General features: G+C 41.3%; 1 protein-coding gene across 1 annotated transcript in view; it reads right to left on the bottom strand.

Moving 5' to 3' along the window:
* The window catches only part of ABLIM2 (actin binding LIM protein family member 2), a 126,271-nt gene that overhangs the window by 103,027 nt on the left and 1,469 nt on the right, over positions 1-21,775 (bottom strand). The window lies entirely within an intron of this gene.

Here is a 21,775-nt window from a genome sequence, read left to right as displayed (position 1 = left end):
CTAGAAACCAACCTGCAGYGCAGGGAACTTGCTGCAGGTAGGAAACTGATAGGGATGATCGGGAGCAAATGGAGATGTTCAGTATGAAAAGAGYTGCCTAAGTAGAGGCTGTAGGCTGACAAGCGCCATTTAGTACAGGAAACCTGCCATGTAATAAGGATAAGGCAAACAATTAACAAAAGGTATTAGTTTCTGAAAGGTCAGGAATGACACGAGACTAAACAGAGAAAGGATTTGAGTTAGGGAGGAAGAGAAACTTAAACCGCCTGCTGAATACCTGGCAGTAAATTAGAAAAGCAAACAGSATAATGGAAGGCCCTGTGTTAGGGGAAGGTAGCCCAGAACCAGCAGCAATGCTACTGTGATGAGAAGCACTGAGACAAAACCTAGGCTCCCAAGCCCCGTATTTTGTAAGAAAGAAGAAAAAAAAAAAAGAAAAGAATAAAAAAGAAGAAAAAAAGAAAAAGAAGAAAAAAAAAGGAAACAAAATGAGCCAATAAATGCAAGTTTGGTGTGACCAAAATTGTTTATAGTAAGCAAGGAATTTGAAAAGTTAATTTATACCCTTTACTACAGAAGGAATTTAATTACAAAATGAATTTGGCATTGAGAGGTGCACAAATGGAGCCAGAAAGATGGTGGGCATTGCAGAGATGCTGAGATCCTTTAAAGATATTTCTTCTGGGAGTAATTAATGCATAAAAAAGGTTTTTAAAGATGCAATTTTCCATGTGGGTTGATGTAAGACACACACACAGATCACTAAATGCTAATTTACCATTTTTTACATGCAAATTTTCATTTATCTCTTTCTTTTTTTAATTTCAAAGGAAATTTTCAGTCCTTAAATAGAGARTACACTGAAGCATTAACTAATTATATCAACTAAAAGGATCTTCATTGCTTCCCTCTTTTCTGAAAATCAAAAACATTACCATAATTCTGCAATCCTAAACCACCTATTCTACAAGGCTATCAAATGATAAAGGAGGTTCCACTAAAWGGAAGATTCAGTCTACTCTTTCACATATTTTTGTAATCATCTAGAAAAGCAACCTTAGAGGTGTCCTAAAAACCACACACACGCACAAAACATCAGCAATAGGAAAGAGAGGCACTTCCCTCTGGAGGCTCCTGCTGAGAGGGAGCTTCCCTCTCAGAGACCGAGCCAGCTCAGTGCATCTCTGCCATCCCCACGGCCAAACRTTCACTCACACACACAAAAAGCAGACGTGTACACAGATTTCTTTTAAAGCCGACAGAGTGATGTGGATAGTGGCAACGGCCACCCTTTAAATACAACCTTGACAGAGGAGTTCTCCCTACAGAGGAAGGCCTTACATTTACTGCTTCATCTGGGGGTTCCAAAACTAAGTGTTGCTATCTTACAGGATAAGCGATATCAGATCCAAAGCCTATTTATATATGTTATATATGTTACATAACATATATTTATATATGTTACTTTTAATTCATGAACACTGGCAAAGTCAAAATCCCAAATTGTCATGAAAGTAAGCTTTATTATGGGAAATTTGACACTGGTGGATTTCACCCTCTTCCCAGAGGTGTCACCTACTTCTGATATGGGAGGAAGACCTTCAGACAGTCCTCCAACCTTAGTTCTGCCAAGCTTAGTTCTTCCAACCATAGTTCTTAGCACCCTACTCAACATTTCTGCAAAGTTCAGACTAATCCTTATTTCACTACAGTTACAATCTCTCCTCAGCAACATCTGAAACAAAATGATATCCTTCAGTGTATTTTATCACAAGAAACTAAGCAGAAACATCTGTTCTTTGGGTAATTTTAATTTAACTTATATTCCTTATTGAACAGTTCCACCTAAATTCAAAATTCCTTGTTCCTACTTCCTTAGGAATCAGCTAAAAATCATTGGCCTCTGTCTGCTACATCAGTGTGAACCCGAGATAACCACTGCAGTAGAGTATCACAGAATGGCTGAGGTTGGAAGGGACCTCTAGAGATCATCTAGTCYTACCCCCCTGCTCCAGCAGGCACACCTAGAGCAYGSGGCACAGGGYRGCATCCAGGTGGGTTCTGAAGACCCCCAGAGAAGGAGACTCCACAGCCTCCCCGGGCAGCCTGTTCCAGGACTCTGTCAGCCTCACAGTGAAGAAGTCCCTCCTCACATGGAGATGGAACTGCATGTGTTGCAACTTACGYGCATTGTCCCGTGTCCTGTCACTGGTCATCATCCTGTCACTGGTCATTTATCATAAAAGGAGGCCTGCACACATCGCTGCCCTCCAATACTCACTTCTCCAACCTCCACAGGTTCTTTGCAGCCCTACTCTCACCTGCCCTGATCTTTAGGGCTCTAAGCTACCGAGAGACCCAGGTCGGAAGGTGTCAGTTTGCAAAAACTGCACTAACTTCCAGCCTCAGGTCTCTYGTGCCAGGCAGGCTGCTCTGCAGCCGTCTCCTGGTTTTCATGGTGATCATGTTTTTGTGCTCCCATCTGCACCGTCAAATGGAAGAGGAGGAAAAAACACGTTCCCTGGCTAGGAAATGAGCAAATGTTTGGAGGCAGAGGRAAAAAAAAAAGAGTTTAGAAGGAATTTCYATGGTTCGTTTTTCTTTCCATTCCCCAATACATGCAGATTAACAATGCSTATGTGTTATAGCAACACGGAGCAAAAAGCAAAAGTAAAATGAACATAAAAAAAGTTCATGTTGTTAGCCAAGGTGCAATGAAACACCCCATATTTAAGTATATATTACTAACTTCCCACTAAACCTCTATGAACCAGTGTTTCTAATAGCATTATAAATAGTAATTTAAGGTTCTTACCTACAGCTTTACAAATAGTAGTCAAAAGGTTCTTTTTTCTGTGGCATATGAAAGTGTCTTGAATAATCACTCTGCAGTGCAATATAAATCTGAACTCCCTTTATTTTTATTTGCTACACTTAATTGGCATTAAGACAGGATTAGCTACTGTTCTGTTTTGATCACACGGTCCCTTAAAATAAACATTGGTATACGGAGTTATGGAAGGAGAGTTAGATACATCCTACTTTAAACCAGGGCAAATTAATCAACTTCAGTGACGTGGACACTGAATCGCTCCTGATTCTTCTCCTTGGATTCAATTACAGACAAACAAATCGAATTGGGTTTCACCCCGTCAGCACATTGCTTCCATTTTCACATTCAGGCTACAGAATTTCTGCACTCAATTGTCTTTCACTGCTGCACTCGCAGGAGAAATGTGTTACATTCACACAAACATAACCCTTCAAACGAGAGCCACGGTGCTATTTTTCGCACAGCTCTGCAGCCATCTCCCCTGTTTATCTAGGGATACATTCTTGAACTGCCTGTACAACACACACCTTCATAAAAATTTTGGTTTGCCTATTTCACAACCTGCCACCCTCTGCAGACATTGAGTGATTTTCATGTCAAACTGAATCACTGTGGTTACAGCGYTACACAGAAAGAAGGGGAGGAAACATCATCTAATAAAGACATTCATTACTTAAGGCAAGATGTTGCATACCATTTTTTTTCCCCAGCTAGCATACAGATGTGGAATTCATCAAAGAACAGATCAAAACACAGCGCTAAATTCCACATTAGCATGACTTCAATATTGCTCTGGCAGGATAGGTGCAGTGGGTTAGAGTTAGGAGACGCTTGAGATCACTGCAGTGCATAGCAGGTAGCCCAGGTCCCTTTTGCTTTTGCATGGGGACCACAGCAGAGGTAAGAAAATGTGGTAGCCACAGTCTGGTTCCAGTGCTAAGTCACAGATGAGGTTGCTGCAAGCACGGAAAAAACACAAGTCCAGTCTGCACACAGCCTGTGTTTCCTTAGTCCAATTTATTGGCAAAGAAAGAAAAAGTGAAGCCCTGCATGATGAAAAGTTAATTAGAAACTCATTTTGGTTCACTAAGGGGGCAACTATCAAATATGTTTACAAGAAAGCACTGAAGAACACTTGTCAAGTTAAAAATAAAACAAAAGAAGTTGCTTTATCTGAATTATTTTCTTAATCAAATTTGGCTTTTAGTTTTATTGTGACTGAATCCCAAAAGTCCTACCATTCCCTGGAAAAACAGTACCTCTCAAGCATAGGACAAGGCGAGATAACAACCCGCCATTCGTCAGAGCATTAGAAAAACCTGTACTTTCCTGTGCCTCGGAAGGACCTTTTCATTTTTATGCAYAACAGAGAAAGCAGAGAGAGTTTCTGTCGAGCAGAGGGGCTCACACTTGGCAGAAGGGTTACGCACTCATCACGGCGACAGATGTAGGTCAGAACTCCTTAGAGCAGCGGGAAGGGAGACGGGAGCTTCACACATCTGCAGTCTGTTCCCATTGCCAATAATCCTACAGATTCAGTTTGGGGCAGTCATAACGCTGGACTTAAGAAGATGATGACTGGGGAACTCGAGTAGCTATTCCTTGACCTATATCTGAGCAAAACAAGACTCCATCTGTTCAGCTCACAGTGACTCAGGTCGAGACGCTCACCAAGCAGTGCTTTTACAGGCACCCACACAAAGAGCACCTGCAAAACCACAAATACGCAGAATGCCCCATGCTCATCCTCTTCCCTGGCCTTGACATTGAACGGATCAACGTGGACCATACATCTCTCCACGCTCAGTCCTGATCACTGACCTGGGTCTCTTCTGGCTAAACAGCTAGTCTGAATTGATCCTCACTAACAGGTCTTACGCACACACAAATTTGGAAGTACCTAGCAGCAGAGCTCAACAAGCAGACGGACACAGGGATCAGGTGTAGGGCTTAGCAAGACATGGTGCTGACCAGCAGCCATCTTCCTTGCAACCATCCCCTTTTATTTCCCTCATCTCTCATTTTCCAACACCCGCTCCTTCCAGATCTACCTTATGCCCTCCTTCCTCTGCCTTTGATGACTCCTCCAAATTCCCACACAAGTCTAGCACAGCCCCACAATTCCCCTCACACAATGTAGGAGGAGCTTGCTCTTTCCCACAAAACCCCTGATAATCACATTTTCCTTCTCCCCCTCAAGTGCTATGTCYTGGATTAACCACTTCCAGGTGGCCKTTGAGAGGTTCCTGCAACAGCCCAGGAATCCCTGTCTTATGGGTCCTGATCTTCGTTACCATCTCTGCTCCCCRCTGTTTGTTAGGGCTCATTACCTGTTTTAATGAGAGAAGCCAAACTCTGATGTGATGCACAAAAAGCGCAAGTGATCCCTGCTACCACAGCACATTTCCACTGTTTATTTCCAAAGCAAAATATGAGCAAAGATAATTCTTCTCCCAGTACAAACACTGAAAATGATGACTCAGATACTAAATATCTATTCTGTGGCTTCCCATTTCTCTCTGTCATTTATAGTGACAGTCTTGCTCTCTCTGAATTAAAAAGTTAGCTCTGCTTTGTAATGAATGAAATCAAAATTCACTCCAGTATGCCTAATTTTTCTGCACTGCTAAACACTATCAGTGTCTCTACTTTAAAATCTTTGTTTCTATTAGCGTTTCTTTAGGAACAGGTCTGAATTTCAAAAAGGTATTTTGGGGCTTTCAAAATCCTGTAAAATACAGACATGAACCTCCCCATAAGTGAGCTACCTAAACATTATATATAGAGGCCAACAATCTGATCACACTGAAAGAAATGAATATCAATTTCATATCCAAACCATGACCCAATTCCATGAAAAGACTGATAAGGTTCTCACAGGATGTAACTGAATTATTTCTGAAATACAGCTTCCTATAAAAGAGCCAGAGAAATGCCACAGCAAGGGCTGGCACACTAARTAAGTGGATAATTAGGAGTAATTCCAAAAATTCATACTAAAATTATCCATAGCAGAAATTACCCACACTAGAAACCCTACATTTCTAATAATTTTAGCTACAACCATCTTTGCAATTGTACAGGATGAAACATCCTCTGGATTGTTTCCTTTTCTTTGCAGATTAACCAACTTGCCAATATTAARAGGCCCCAAAACACACAAACCCCCTATATTATACACCCTGACTTGCAGAATCCTTGAATGTGATCCAACATTCAGACTTAAACTTTCTACCATTTTCCACACTTCCAAACACAAATGAGTGTCATCTCTTCAAGCTCCCCTATCAGTAATGCTTTGCTATGTCACTGAGCACAGGAAATTCCTCTCTCATTATCTATCCTGAGCTGAAACAGTAGAAACATTTTGTCTGAACTTCAGTCTGGAGGATGTGAGGAACATGCACGTACACGCACGTGCTCTGTGCCATAAACCTTGAGGACACACATCAAGTTACAGTTGCATCAAATATGACACCACACTGACTACTCAGACAGGTTTTAATACGAAGCACTGCACAATGGCTAAATGTTTAAAAATGACTTAAACACACCCCTGCTATCATCAATACAAGGGGACAGAAACTTCCAAATGAAAAATCACAGCTCTAACATGAGACGCTTCACTTAGGATGGTACAAAATATTCTCTGAAAGTGTCTTTTTCCACTGAATATATGATCACTTCAATGAGACATCTAGTTTTAAGAGGTCCCAAATTAGCTGAGATAAATCCAAATCTGAGTGCATACCTGCTCACTATATGTTTTCTGAGTTTGTTTAAAATATTATTAGGATTGTGAGCTTCTCTCCATTGATCTTGCTCCTACATTGCTAGTAGCTCTCCTGAATCYGACCATCAGTGTTCTTTTGACATCCTCATATAGAAGCCTTGTAAATAAGTGAAAATACTTTTCTTCATAAGAGGTAAAAAAAAAGCTAGCTTTTTAACTGTGAAGAATCACTTGAGCACAGTGTATGATCATTATAAACATGTATCATGGCTTTTTGGAAGTTAGGTTTTCTGACATTTTTAGGCTGATACTATCTCTTCGAAGAAAGGATCATAATTATTTTATGTTTTCTCAATGCACTGCTGTTGTTTGCTGAAATGCTGCTCTAACAGCAATGCAAATTAAAGCAGAAGACAGTTAAACAATATTTTTCAAGTAAAACCACTCAGACCATTTGGCATGGAACTATGAGCAAATATACTTTATTCAAAACAAACCTACTGTATGAGTTTAAGCATTATTGTTTGACATAAATGTATATCATTTAATCCTCCATAACAAAAAAGAAATATGTTTAATCTGTTAGCTTTTAAATTAAGCAATGGATGAGGAAACTCTGGAGAAGCATTCCCACAGTGCTACATGTTTTCATTTCTGGACTTTGATTAGGCAAGTTCAGGCTTTAGGCACATGTGCAAACTGTGTTTTCACAGGAGACATTAGATAGGAATCAAAAAGGATGATTTCTCAATCAAAAAGAAACCTGTTTTGTACAGTGAGGTTTATGAAACAACAGAGAGACTGAACCTGTGAATGTGCAGCAGACAGGCAGTGCAGTAGGTTGTGGACTGCAAGATCATGTCCACAAAGTACCCCAAATACTGTCCACCTAATTGGCAAAAAAAAAAAAAAAAAAGAGCAGTACACAGGAGTAACACCCTGTCATTCTCTCATTTCTCTATTACTTTATAAACCTAATGTTTTCCCATAATCTTATTTTTCTGAAGCTTTCTGTGATTGTGGTAACATCACCCTGATCAGTAAACAGGCCACCACTGAAGTGCCATTTGGGGCAGGAGTCAAGGGGCAGGGCTGTCATGCCCATGTACCTGCTTCGAGAACGCCTCGGCGGTGCCTTACAGAACCAACAGAATGATTAAGGTTGGAAAGGAACACTCTAGAGATCATCTAGTCCAACCCCCAAAACYCACTTACAACCCGCTCCCCCAAGCCTCTGCTTGCTGCTCTTCCCATCCGCAGGCCAAACCACTCAGCCAATCCAGGCAGCAAGTCCAACTACTCACAGATTGCTAGTGCAGATGTAAACGAGACTTATTTACAAACCAACATGACCAATTTGAGGACCGATGAATCRGAAGGGTAAAGCAAAACGGCTCTAAATCCTCCTTTTTTTCCTCACTCYTCGATACCCACATGCCCTACATTATACCACCACAAAAGCAGACTCCCAAAGATTCTCCAGCAGACTGATGGATCACAATGTGTTGCACAATTCCCACGTTTGGTCTTTTCCTAATTATCAGAAACTGGCGGAAGAATCAATTAGAATCAATCRAAAGCTACTAACACAAAGTGTTTCGTGCATACTCAATATTCCTATTTAAACCAACAAGTTTACATGTACACTTTTGTACATTTGTAAAAAGGTAAAATTAAAGCAATCAGCTTAAAATGTATTCTTCTACTTACAAAATTAAATGCTATTATTTCATTTAAAGAACAGCCAAAACCTTCCAAACATGCTCTGATCTATTCGAAAGCTTTACATGTTCATTGTAAACTCAATTATGTACTAATCCATTTGTTAGCCATATGATAAGGAGGGATATGATTAGAAAATATAATAAAATGGATTTTGTATTTTTAAAACAGAAAATGACCTTCAAAATATTTTAAAATCATTTTAAAGGTTGTTTTATATTAATGAAATTTTTCCTCTGCTAGCTGGATATCTCTGAGTTCAGTTTACATTCAAGACCACACGAAAATACTGCTCAGAAGATTCATCTTCAAATCAATTCACTATCTTAAAATTGGCTGAGTTTGTAGTAATGACACACCAAATTAAAAATTAAAAAACAAGTACTCTGCTTTGCAGAAAATCTACACAATACTGGAAGTGTGTTGGCTTTGTTCTCAGGTCAGCTCTATAAGAGATTACATCTTTTAATTATCTGCTGCAGAACAGGAAGTAGAAGTCTTAAATTTATTCTGTTTCATTAATGACCCAGAGAATTAAATTTGACCCCCTTAAAAGCTCATTTAAGCATCACACAGCCAGAGAAATGGCTGTTTTTTAAAACTATCAAATAATTCTCAGTTGAGATAACATTATACTACAGACCAAGAGCTGAATTTCCATTGGAAGTGTATGCATCTTCCTATTTTCCTGGACATGCTGGTCCCAGAAGCACTGAATCACTCTCCTCTTGTGGCTATAAATATAATTTTAATAATCCTCATGTCAATTTTAAAAACTCTCACCTCCTATAGGCAGGAAGGTTCCTCTGGMGGTCACCTATTCAACCTGCCACTCAATATGGACCAACTGGATGAGGTTGCTCAAGGCCTCGTCCAGCTCAAGTGTCAATAGCACGAAGGATGGAGACCTCAGTCTCTCTGGGCAAYCTGTTTCAGTGCTTTACTRCCTTCCTGTGAAATTTCCTGTCCTTATTTCTAATCAGCACATCCCTTCATGCAAGATATTGAGTCTTACCCTGTGCCACGTGCCTCTGAGAAGTCTCCTCCAGTCCCCCAGCAGCAGGTAGGGGACARTTGTGATTGTGTCTCCCACCTGTGWGTCCTCGGACTGTGGCACCCAGTCCCACAGGTTCTCCCCACATGCTTGTCCTCCACCCCATATGGAGTGACAAGGAAAGCTTTTCTCTCAGGATCAGTTACAAGGAACTTAGGATCTCCAGGTGAGGGTCTGCACTCCTGCTCTGAACTTGCAGATTTAGACCACTACACTCTATTAAAATCATCCAATTTTAGGCTGAAAGAATAACTTTTTTTTTCTCCGTTTCAGACATAAATGTCAAAACACATTCCTTGCCCCAGAGCGCTATCTATCAATCAGTCCCTTTCCACCGCCTGCCTTCAGTTTGCAGCAGCCTGGCCCCAGGGCAGGCCCCRAGAAGACCACGGTGCAATATTTGCAGAAGAAACTTCACTACAATTCCGCAACTGAAATATCAGCCATGAAATGACTCSGGGCATTCCCCTCATCAAAACATCTCCGTGGGACTGTGCAGAAGCAGGGCTGTATCTTTGAATCCATACAAACACCCGACCWACAAATCCTGGTTTTTGAGGTACTGCAATTTGAAGGAACAGGRCACGGGAAAGCTGCAGTGATTCTGCTGTGACAGTAAATGCCAACCTCTCCAGGCCAGGTCCCGCAGGTCACCCTGCCAGCACACAGACCTTTCTGCAGACCTACCCACCTGCAGGAGGGTCCCTGCACGCAGAGCAGCGCCCTTGCAATGCAGACAGCAGGCAATGTCATTAATGCTGCTCATCTAGGGGAATTCGGTCATCTGCTGACTCTGCCATGTGAGCTYGGGGAGTTTTGACGGCAAGTCAAGAAGCATTATTAAGTCTTGAAATTTTATCACAGCCCTGATATACAGTCCCATCACTAGGAGATAAGTGATTAGGCAGAAATCTTTTTTTCTTTTTTATTAAAGATGCAGTTATAACTGTCATGGCTGCAGAAAAAAAGGCTAAAAAAATGTGATCCATTTCTTAAAGCCTTCTCATCCCTTTCCTGAGTGAAAAATATTATTTTTTATGTCAGAGTCATTTTTTCTTTATTTTACAATAGGAAATATTAACTGTGATTTCTCTCTCAGTTTTCTCACACGTTCACACTGCCTACTTGATAGTTAGGCCTCTAAGGCAAGCATAGGGCTCGCACTTCTACTTGCACGCTATGTGGCAAATTGATAATAATGCAGTAATTATTTTATAAGATCTTTGTAAAACCTATTTAACTAGAGCTACATTCAACTATCTCATTCTGGAGCAACACTGACGACCACATGAAACCACTTCCATTTTTGGGAAGCCGTTTTTCGGGGTATCTACAAGAGCTGCCAAAGCTCACACAGAACTGCACTTACTGGGGCGGCCACAACGATAGCGAAAAATATGTGGGGAAAAAATAAAATAATATAAAAAAGAGCTTCCCATAGCAAATTATGCTCCCCTCCATGCTGGCTAATGACATTGAAGGGTTCCAAACCTTTCCTCCCAAACCTGAGGGCATCCCAGGGGCCACAACCACCTTGCCAAAGTGACAGCACCAGGAGACCCCGAACTGGTCCCCAGCACCAGAGCATCGGATCCTGAGCTCCTCTTCCTCCTTCCCAGCCCGTGGGCACCTGACACAACAGATGCTGCTGAGCCGCCTTAATGCGCTAAGTCACTGGTTGTTTAATTCTGATGTGGAAAATGTGTCATACTCAAAATAGTTTAGTATGTTAATGTATCACGGTAGTAACCTAGAGCAGTCTCTATAGCTGCATTCTAGACCTATCTGCTTATGGGTTTTAATCCAAGTAATAATCAAAACCTCCTGCTTTCTTACTTCCTCCCTGTGCTATTTGAATGGAGCCCCAATTTCAGCTTCCTCAAGCTGAATAAACAGGAAAATGATATGAAATAAACACTTAAAATATTTAACTTCCTAGTATATTTTATGTACAACTCTGCATTAAATGACAAAGTAGCTGCCAGCTTCCAAAACAGGAGACTCGGTTAACGATTTGCAGCACAGGAGTTCATAGATGAGGGGAGCTTGGGGGGATTCAATTTGAAATAATATCATTCTGATATCTATTTCTGCAGCAAAAAGCTGACCAAAGCCATATCTGGAATAGTCCTGGCAGCAACGTGATCAATGCAAATCTCTGAAATCTAAAGTATTCCTATATGAATCAACCCTTTTTGAAAAGATTCTTGAAATTTAAAATTTCAAGAGAACAAGCAATTTTTGGTAATTATAGTGTCTGACCTTATTTCTTGTATTTTTATATTSTTCACTATGCATGATAAAAAACTTATCCAGACTTGAATTTGACAATGACTCATCTCAAAAACATTTAAGGAATCAATTTCAGAATCAATTTTTAAATATTACAATGAGCACTTTAAATAAGGAATGCCAGGCAATGCACATGAATAGAGGCTCTTGTAGTCCTCCCAAGCATATGTCCATTTCAAAAGTAAGGACGAGCTATTATGTCTACTAAATTTAACTCTCTGGTGGGATTGCATCAGATGGTGCAGAGCCCTATTAGCTGCAAGAACTATAAGCATGTATTAGTAAAATTAATCCTCTGGCACATAGCTGCACTCCTTCGATAAGTCAGCATCCTTCTCATCAGCACTTAGGGTTTCTTCACGCTTTCTGGACTTGCATAGGATAAATTTAGCTTGCCGGAGCCTTACCCTGACGTGCCACAGAGCATTTTGACAGGCTTTCCCTATGGGGGCTGAGGCTGCTCTTTCATCAGAGACTTATGTGAACAGCTCTGAAAATAATCTTCGAGACTTTCATAAAACAATCTATAAATCTGAATTTTTGTAGGACACCTTTTGAAATACTTATATTTCAAAATATTCCAAAACACATTTATTTCTTATCTTGGAAGCTCAGTTATCACTTAATACCAATACCCTTTATTTAGGTGATAATGAGAATTTACCGCAATAGAAAAGCTTGTCGGCATTTTGTATTACACCARTACCATTCATCTTTTTGCTATTTCTGCTCAAATGCATCTCTCTCAACTTCAGCTGCTTTTTTTTTTCTTGCTTACATCCTCTACAAGCCAGAAGAGAAACAAGACAACTATCTCCAAAAAACTGTGCAGTCTTAATTATCTAGCTGGAGATTATATATAGCTGGGGATTAGCTAGGCAAGACAGTGTGCACCATTTTTCTGTGCACTGACAACATGCAGTTTCAGTCTCTTCTGAAGTATTTCAGACTCCTGTTATTTAACTCTCCTCGTGGTAGCATAAGAACCTTGCTGACATTGATTAATGAAAACAGATGATTCCATCTTATTCTTCATAGGCAAACAGCATAATTAGTGTGAACCTGAATACTGTTATACTGCTCTTAAAATAAAATCTGGGGGAAAACAGTGTAGGTTGTCACTACCAGAGCTGTCAGTCTGCAGCACAACTAAACTTGAGGGTGACCAAGGTGAGCATAAAATACCAAAGAGTCACCCCAGGGCTTCCATGTCTGCAATTCTGCCTTCAAGGAAAGCATATGAGTGAGCAGTCATCTCTAATCTACCCAACCCAGGGGGCAAGAAAGAGGCCAATAGCAAGACAAAACCCATCAGTATTGCTACTCACAACCCGGCAGTTCAGTTAGTGGCTCAGTGACTAGAAAAAGGTCGATGCAGTTTATTTTCTGCTTATTTTCTAGGCAACACAAGTGATGCATGCAGGAAAATCTGAAAGGCAGCATACAGGAGAAGGCAGCTGAACATGAAAGGCAGGCGGAAAAGATCAGCAAGGGCTCCCAAGCTTAGGATCTCCGTAACATGAAGTTTCATAAAATGCTGACACCTCCTTGTTTCTAGCAGTAAACAAGACACTTAAATCAAGCTACTAATACACCAAATACTTTATCATATTATTTCTGCAAGTATGCAACTCATACAGTTGAAGAGGCTTTCATGCTTGCCAAGAGTAGAGGGAACAGTCACTACTAATGCGAGTAGGACAGGACATCATCCATACCTAGGAAAGGAACTCCAGTCAGAGAATGAACCTGGCAGGTAAAGGAAAACTATAATGTCACATATACACTGGCTGAGAAGTAAGGGGAAATCTCCTTGGTTTCCAATGCTGGGAATGCTCAGATATCTACAGCTGTGAAAGAAAACATCCACTTCAGCCTCATGATGGACAAATGACTACATGTCCCATATCTCCTTCAAGTGGTTCTAGTTACTCAGAGATGCTTTTTCCTCTATAATTAGTTCATATCAGGGGTTAGACTGAATTGCTATCTCTTCAGGATCACAAAGTCCTAAAAAAGGTAAATATTTCAACATCCTACTTAAAGCTTTTCAGAGGAAGAACGTGACTAACTCCCTCAGAATGTTGAGGCATTTCCAAACTCGCAGCTCAGCCAGGAGCTTTCCAGAGTTAGTCTGGGCATTTGCCAAAAGAGCAATCCCCGTAATATTGACCCCTCCCAATGCTGGGCTCTGGTGACCTGAGCAGGATTCACACAAGCCACACACAAGCTCCATACTGCTTCAGAAGGCATCAGGGCAGAGCAGTGCATTTTAACCCGAGCTTTCTTAAACTGGGCTCGGTTCTGTCATGTATTTCGAACCAAAGTATTAGATGTGGCTTGGAACAGCTTCACTCTATCTAATCAAATTTATCTAGTAAGCAGGTCTGAGTCGGCACAACCCTCAGGATCAAAACAATCCTCACCCCAATAACTACTTCCAGGCACTCAGGCCACCGGGGACACCATGCTGAGAACCCTCATCAGCCTCATCTGCAACAGATTAAGAACATTTTCCAAGTTACCTATTGCATTAATGCAAGGATGACTGATGAAAGATAGAGGGTCAATTTCTGTAAAGTTTCAGTTGGACTAAGAAAACCTTAAGCCATCTGACACCCTTCAGCACAGCCCTGGCTTCGTTTCACTCTTAGCGCTGATTTGGCTTGATTTTTTGCCTCCTGTTCCCAGAGCTGCACAAACCAGTTCCTTGGCCTCCATCCCTGCTTTCCTGCCTGGATGGGAAATGGAGGCAGGGAGCTCGGAGAAGGACAGGGAAGCACAGAGGGCTCTTGAGCTTCTCTGCATGCATCAAACACCCTGGTCTTTGGCATTCATCGGGGGAGTATTAACTTAACCTTGCCTCTAGAGGAGAAATCCCCGCGTTATCTCCCTGATGGGCTACATCACCTTTAAACGGGCTTTAAACGACTGCCAAGTGACAGGAGCAGCTGCTGGCAGGGGCCTGGTGGGACGAGCGTCACCCGGAGCTGCCCGGATTCCTTGGTGGGGCTGCACGGCTGCAGCGAGGGTGCTGGTACAYGCGGCCTTCTCAGATCACGTACAAACAGAAACACTGCCCTGTTTTGCACATCCCCCCCCTTCTTTTTTTATTATTTTACACTAATTTACATATGCAATCCTGTCTTCTGCCTAGGGACAYTGGTTGCAATCAGGACTTCTTTCTGGAGCAAAACCGCCTCCTGGATATGATCCAAAACGCAACAAAACTGGAGGAGGGGAATATCTAGGCTGTCCAGGGCATGCAGTTTACAGCAGGAACCTTGGCTGCAATTGCTTTTTGCAAGCAGAATTCCTCCATCTCTTTCTCTCCTGCTGCTCAAGCCTTTGGGCAAATTAAGGACCAGATTTTATTTTTCAAAACTTAGCAAAAGATGACAAACAAATCAAGAGTTTGGTTTTCCTTCTCAATTCTGTGGCCAAATGGCAGCCAATCATGTCCATTGTAAAGAGTAACCCAAAATGTACCGAGCCTTACACCTGCAGAGTCAGGGTGACCTGATGGACACAACATTTAATTCAGTATTGCAGGTATTTCTGGTATTTCAGATTCTTTTGGTAGCTTCTTGACTAAAGACATCAAATACAAGCCACAAACCTGTCTGCAGCTGCCCTATGCATACAACTGAATTAACAGCTCACTTCTCATGCAAGTTCTCTGCATACAACTGATGAATAAAGAAAGCCTAACTATAATTACTACAATACACACTCCCTCCATTGGCAACACGGAATTCTACAGAAAGGAAGCCCTGACWTCAGGGAAAATACATGCCAGAGTGATACATCCTCACAAAAAAGGAAGGAATTTCTGCAAAATATAGCACAAGTTTCCTAACGTGATGATGTTATCTTTCTGCTTGGGGCTAAAAATAGTATTGCTGTTTAGACAGTACACAAAGCTAAGGAGAGGATCTCCTCCTAAAGGCTTACAAGCCAAGTAAACTGCAGTCAGATGAAATACAGGGACACTTAATACAAGCAGGAGTTATCCAATTAATTATAGTATTTGCATATAGAAGAGTTTTCAATATTTTTATGGCACTAATAATATCCTTAAAGCTCTTTTTCTGCACACCTAGTGCTTACAACTGCAGAGATGCTTGCATCCAGTTTCCCACATCTTTTACATAACTGTCAGCCTCAAACGTCAAATAGCTGCTACCTATAACAGATCTTCAGTAACTCAGCTTTTCATAGTCCAGTAACATCAACACGGACGTAATACTTGAAAAGAAGGCTGTTCCTTCCATAGGAGACACACAGACGATTCCTGCTTCGCTACAGTCCACAGCCTTTCAGCACACCTTGGGCATCCGGAAAGCCACCACTAGGTGACATCTTGCAGAACCACAGCCAGAGGCCAGGCTAGGCAGGAARAGCATTCCATGGCTTGCTGTGTACTGAAGGCTCTGTGAGTGACACTGAAATGTAGAACTTCTTAAAAATACATCTAACTCTGCTCTTCAAGTTTATGGGAATTTGGGCTCCTCAGGAGAACACAGCTTCCAGATTTAGTGCAATTCCAATTAACAATACGGACAAAATCAAATCTGCAGTAGTAGAATTATTTTTAAGCACATTGTTACTAAGAGACAGATCTATACTGAAGTTTATTATTATGCTGAGCTGACACTAATATCTTACTATTCTTGATTATACAATAAAATTTAGGCTCAGCTATTGAAAAAGAGCTAAAATTTGGCAAGATGTTACTTTTTATTCAGCCTGGGGGTGCATTTTTTACCAAGATGCCATTAACTGCTCTTCTCCTTTGTTCCCACTTCAGGGACCACAAGTGCTGCAGCAAACAGCATACTGGGTGAGAGAGACCTTTAATCTAGGCTGGGGCAGGTATTCTTGTGATCTTAAATAATGCAAATAAATACGGCATAGAGTAAAACAAAAAGTTAATGTGTATTTCTAGAAGTGTTTAGGCACATAAATGAACGAGCTGGCCCCAGAATTACAAAACACGCTGCAGTTCATGGTGGTTTCACCGACAGGTGACAGATGTTTCTGAAACCCCAGGGGCTGATGGAGAAGACAGATGTTCGGCGCTCATCTCCCACAGCTGTAGTTTAGGAAGGGCTGTGCAGCTGTGTACATACACCCCACGGGAGAGGGTCTGTATCTTTTGGGCAACTGTTCAACAGAGCAATCTTCCCATGGATGTCTTGCACCTCCACAGGAGCTCTGCTCAGCTTTGCTACAGAGCATGCAGAGGACCAGCACAGCACTGGGCCAACTTCAAAGTCAGGTTGCACAAACCTTTACCAACTGAGGCCAGAGATTTCATATCCTCTCTGGGCAACATCTTCAACGGTTCGGACACTCACTGTAATTCTTTCTGTTCCTCACTTGCAGTTGGCATTTCCCTTGCTACAGCTTCACAGTTGCCTATTATCTTTTTTTTTTTTTTTTCCTTTTTGTCCATCTTTGAAAAAAGTCTGCCTCCATCTTTCCATATAACCACCCACCAGGCAGCTGAAGACAGGAATTAGATTCCCTCTTTGCCTTCTCACCTCCAGCTTGAACAAGTCCATCTCTCTCCACCTCTCCCCTGTATGACAGGTGCTGTAGATCCCATCCTTTTCACTGCACTCACTCCCAAAGCCTCTGTAGGATTAGAAGGCTGGACTTCATCTTGATCAAGTAGGTGGGAACTTTGCACCTGGATGTTCACCATTGGTCAAAGACAGTTTTTTAAGTCATCTTGAACCTATCACCCTTAGTTGTGCAGAACCTGTGCTCAGACACAGTTCTATCACCTTTGCAAAGATAATGCTATTTTCCGATCAATGCTGCTTTATTTAGTGTGAGTAGCCAAGAACAGCGGCCTGAAACTCTGACCACAAGCACAAACCCTAAATTTGGCACTTCCTAAGTAAACGTGCACTCTGCGCCTGACGTCTAGCCAGGTTAGCAGCTAGCAGAATGGATAGCATATGTGCAAGTCACAGGGGTAAGGTGTTGGAGTCACTGCCAGACACTCGCTACAACCAGCAGTACAGACATATGAAGCCGCAGCTGCTGCAGATTGTCTTGTGATCTGTTGGTGTGATCTGGCTGCAAATCCTTCTCCATTGCGGCTTCCTGTCTTCAGCAGTACTACTAGCAGTACAGCCTAGGGTTTCTGAGGCTGCCTTTGCTCTCTGCACCCCATGCAATTACACCAAGAACCAACTCTCCGTGTCTGTGCAATTGTTACCAAGTGGTTGCTTTAGTACTGCTGGCATTTCAAAGCCAAAAGAAAAACAAGAGCAAAGTGGACTCCGTGAGACCGCACGAAGCTGAATTTCTCAGCTAAACTTCCCTATCAAAAACGTTTGCTGTTCTGTAGAGGTAAGGAATAAAACTCTGACTTGCAGATCTGAGCTAAATCTGCAACACTGAGAACATCAACAGGAAAAATGCTTGACAAGAAAATCTGTTAACTGAACAAAATGAGCAAAAAACAACTCAGATGAAAACCTAAGAATATTGTTTGTGACTTCTAGAATATTCATATCAATTTAAACTGCAATATTTGCAACAACTGGGATTTATAAATGTTGCCCCAAGGAACTTTCTTGACAGAAGTATAAATAAGTTAAGCAAAAGCTGACGCAGTCACTGACCTCAGACTCTTCGATCTAATCATGGCATAAAGCAGCGTCTAGTCATTTAGCTCATTCAATGTTGCTTAGCAAAGAAAATCCCAATATGAATTTATACATCAAATACTAAACTGCCCRATATATTAATTTTAATATTCATTGCTACTAATGAGTCCTCAAGTCACTTGCCTGTGAGGACAGCAGATAAGCTCTGAAAAACACCTCAATTACCTATGTTTGGTTATTTCATTCCCTAAATCTGTACTGGCAAGAAAAAAAAAATATTGCTTCTGAAGCTCAACTGAACCTGATAAAAGGGAAGAGAAAGAACATGGGGCAGCTCTTTTCTATCTTCTTCTGAAGCATCAGAGATTGATCCATGCTAAGAACGAARTTATAGAAGAGGTACTTGAAAACTTTCAAAGAAATGGATACTGTGTTTATCAGCAGTGACTATACAATAATAACTAAGCTGCCATGCTTGCTCCTCATATTTACCAGGAGGAGTAATTACAGTTTCTTGTTGAGCGATAGTTCAACAAGAACAATATTACTTCTAAAAATAACAGCTTTTAAACMGTAAAAACTCCCTACTACAGGAACATTAAAATGCTTTTAAAATGCAGCTTTTTATTACAAGTCACTATTGATGCTTTACTATTGAGGAATATTTATTTTCATGGATAATTGCATTTAGGATTTGCTTTCCTTCACTGCAGATCAAGCAACTTGTGCTAAAAGAACATGAAAATCGCTAGAATGGATCAATTTGTCTAATGCCAGTAGAAGATTTTTGTTTTTAGGRAGAAAGCGGGAAAATGGATCCTGAAGCAGGCAGAAATATTCATTGAACGGAGTTTATTTTCATCTCACATTCCCTTTCCAAAATGGCAAAATAAATACAGTGCTCTGTGCAAAACAATGCACCATCTCAATTTCAGAGCCAATTTCAGTTGGTGTTATTTTAGCCAATAACACCAACTAATAAGCTGTGAAGAAAAAACATTCTAACATTTCAGACARTAACACTTAAAGGCGTTGAGACACCACTAATAGATTCTGACACAGGGAATAATCTAAATTCAGAAAAATTTGCCCTAAGGGTATATTTAAGGATGCAGACAGAGAACCAAGAAATGGTCCACGAATCCCTAGGGCCTGTCCGCTGCCCTCCGTCTCACACTGCTCTTCTGGAGAGGCGGATGAGGAAGGCAACAGCTTGGCTGGTTGCACCTGCTCTCACCCACCTAGTTATCACTGCTCCCCTTGTATCCCCTCGTATCACTGCTCCCCTTGGTTGCAACCCCACGCTGCACGTTGCATTTCCTCACACAAATGCACTGAGTTCGTTATTGCAAATGCTTGGTTTGAAACCCCACGTTGTGAAGGGGAGTTAAGGGTACGACCTTTTTCCTGGGAGGAGGGCAGGAAGAGTGCAGCTGGGAGCTTAAGGCTGGCAATAGCCAGGAAAGCCATGTTTCCACTGCTAATAGGCTGGATCTGGCGGTCTGGATAGCAGGAAGGGGGATTGACTGGCCCTTTGGATAGAAGATGGTAAAAGAGGACAATGTTACCACAATACCTGCATTTCAATCGATTTTGGGTGCAAAGAACATAAATCACAGGTGTCCCAATAAGCAAAACCAAAGGCACAACTTAAACACTGTATCGCAATGGCAGCGAGGTGTGCATTTCACACCAGCTCCTGTTTTCTGCTGCAAATGGGCCAATTGGCAAAAAATGGACCTCGATCAGAAAACCTCCCATTTATTTTGAGCAGAAGGTGCTCCCTGTCCAAAGGCTAGAGAACAGGCTCAACTGGGGGTATTCGGGCAGCACGGGAAGCTCTGACAGCAGAAGTTGGCAGCTGGTGCAGCTATGACCCGACCATCTCTTCTGACCTAGTTCATCTTCATGCAACACGCTCTGTTCTTACAGACTAAGAACATGATGCCATTACACAGATGTCACACATCGAGCTAAAAGCCTTTTCTAAATGGCTGGAAAGAAAAATCTTCATCCAAAACCCTTAAAGAAATGCAAGATATGACTTCCTATTCTGCCAGGATCTATAAGAAGAAAATATATATTCCATACAATTTAATACAATTTTCTTTCAATAGAAAGAAATCATCAGCATGAAATATGYGCCATTATTTAATTTTCCAGATAAAGTGTACTGTGGCTAAAAAGGCAATGAAATGAAGTAATTCTAATTCTGTTGACGAACAGAGCATGGATGACTCTGCACTATAATCTTCACGTGTCCATACTTAACTAGGCTGAGGGGACCTCCAAGACAAGATGACCTCTTGCTGCTTCCATCAAGTAACTGAATACTCTCCTTTACCTGTGCTCAAAATAAAGGGCTGAAAGTATGGGGAAAAGGGTATATTTTACTGTAAAATGTCCTGCAGCCTGAGCCAACCATGGTAGCATTTCCAGACGGAATTAGTATTGCCATATTTTCACATGAGCTTTGATAAAGAATTCAGTGCCTCGCAAGCAGAACAGGAACCAAAGTGACCAATGGTCCTTTGTAACCAGCATCACTATTTTTGTGCTCCGTTTGGGCTGTGACACCCCATTAGCTGCCCTCTGATCCATGCAATCCAATTTTCCCTCTAATATAATAGTTTGAGGACTAAGTAGCCATTTGTGTCATGATATCTAATTTAATCTAATCTAAAATAATTTATCTAGCATGTAATTAGCTCTGTGATTCCTTTTTTTGCACTTAAATAATCGGCATCATGCTACCCTATTTCTGAAAACTGATGGGAACCTAATTTTCTAAGTCTTAAAAGTTTTAACCTACTCTGTTCTTCTTGCTATGGGTTCAAGTTGAAAAATACAAATGAGTTAGGAAGCCTAAAAGCACATACACAACATGCAAAACCTCATGGGGTGAGGACATGGAAGGAGCTTTTTTAGAGATAGTTTCAGCCAAGAGGTCAAGGGTCCACCCCAATGTGAAATATAAGAAATTCAGATAATTAAAAAAAAAAAATCTGTGTTGAATAATCTAATGATGAAATAACACATTTCAGCTGTAGTCTACAGTGTCACACAAGGATGTTCTTCGTTTTAAAATTATATCAAAACTTTGCAGTTCATTAACGTAGTGTGATGTTCAGAGCACATACTGGGGCATTTCAAATCTCTATCTATACATTGCAAAATAAAACACACCACAGAAAATAAAACCCACCAATCCTCTTTAATATTGCAAACCCAATGTAATGGTTAGAGAGGCAGAGGAGCATCACAGGGCTATGAAGGCCCTTGGGGTGGGAGCACTTGAGGACATGATGCATCAGCACCTGAGGAGCCACGTGCTCGCAAGGTTTGGGCATAACAAGCACAGACCCACACCACATCACTCCTTTGGAAGACCAACAGGAAGACCAAAGGAAAATATTTCTCCTGGACAACTAAAGAGATCAACCTCTCCCCAAACCTTCTCTTGAGCTGATTTAACTCCCTTGTTGTGTTTGCAAACAGGAAGCATCTTMAGGTTA

Source organism: Nothoprocta perdicaria, unplaced genomic scaffold, assembly GCF_003342845.1.
Source record: "Nothoprocta perdicaria isolate Ctin4 unplaced genomic scaffold, notPer1 scaffold_14, whole genome shotgun sequence".
In the NCBI taxonomy this organism is placed as follows: Eukaryota; Metazoa; Chordata; class Aves; order Tinamiformes; family Tinamidae; genus Nothoprocta; species Nothoprocta perdicaria.
Note: the sequence above shows the minus strand (reverse complement) of the source record. Positions and strands in the feature narration are given on the sequence as shown.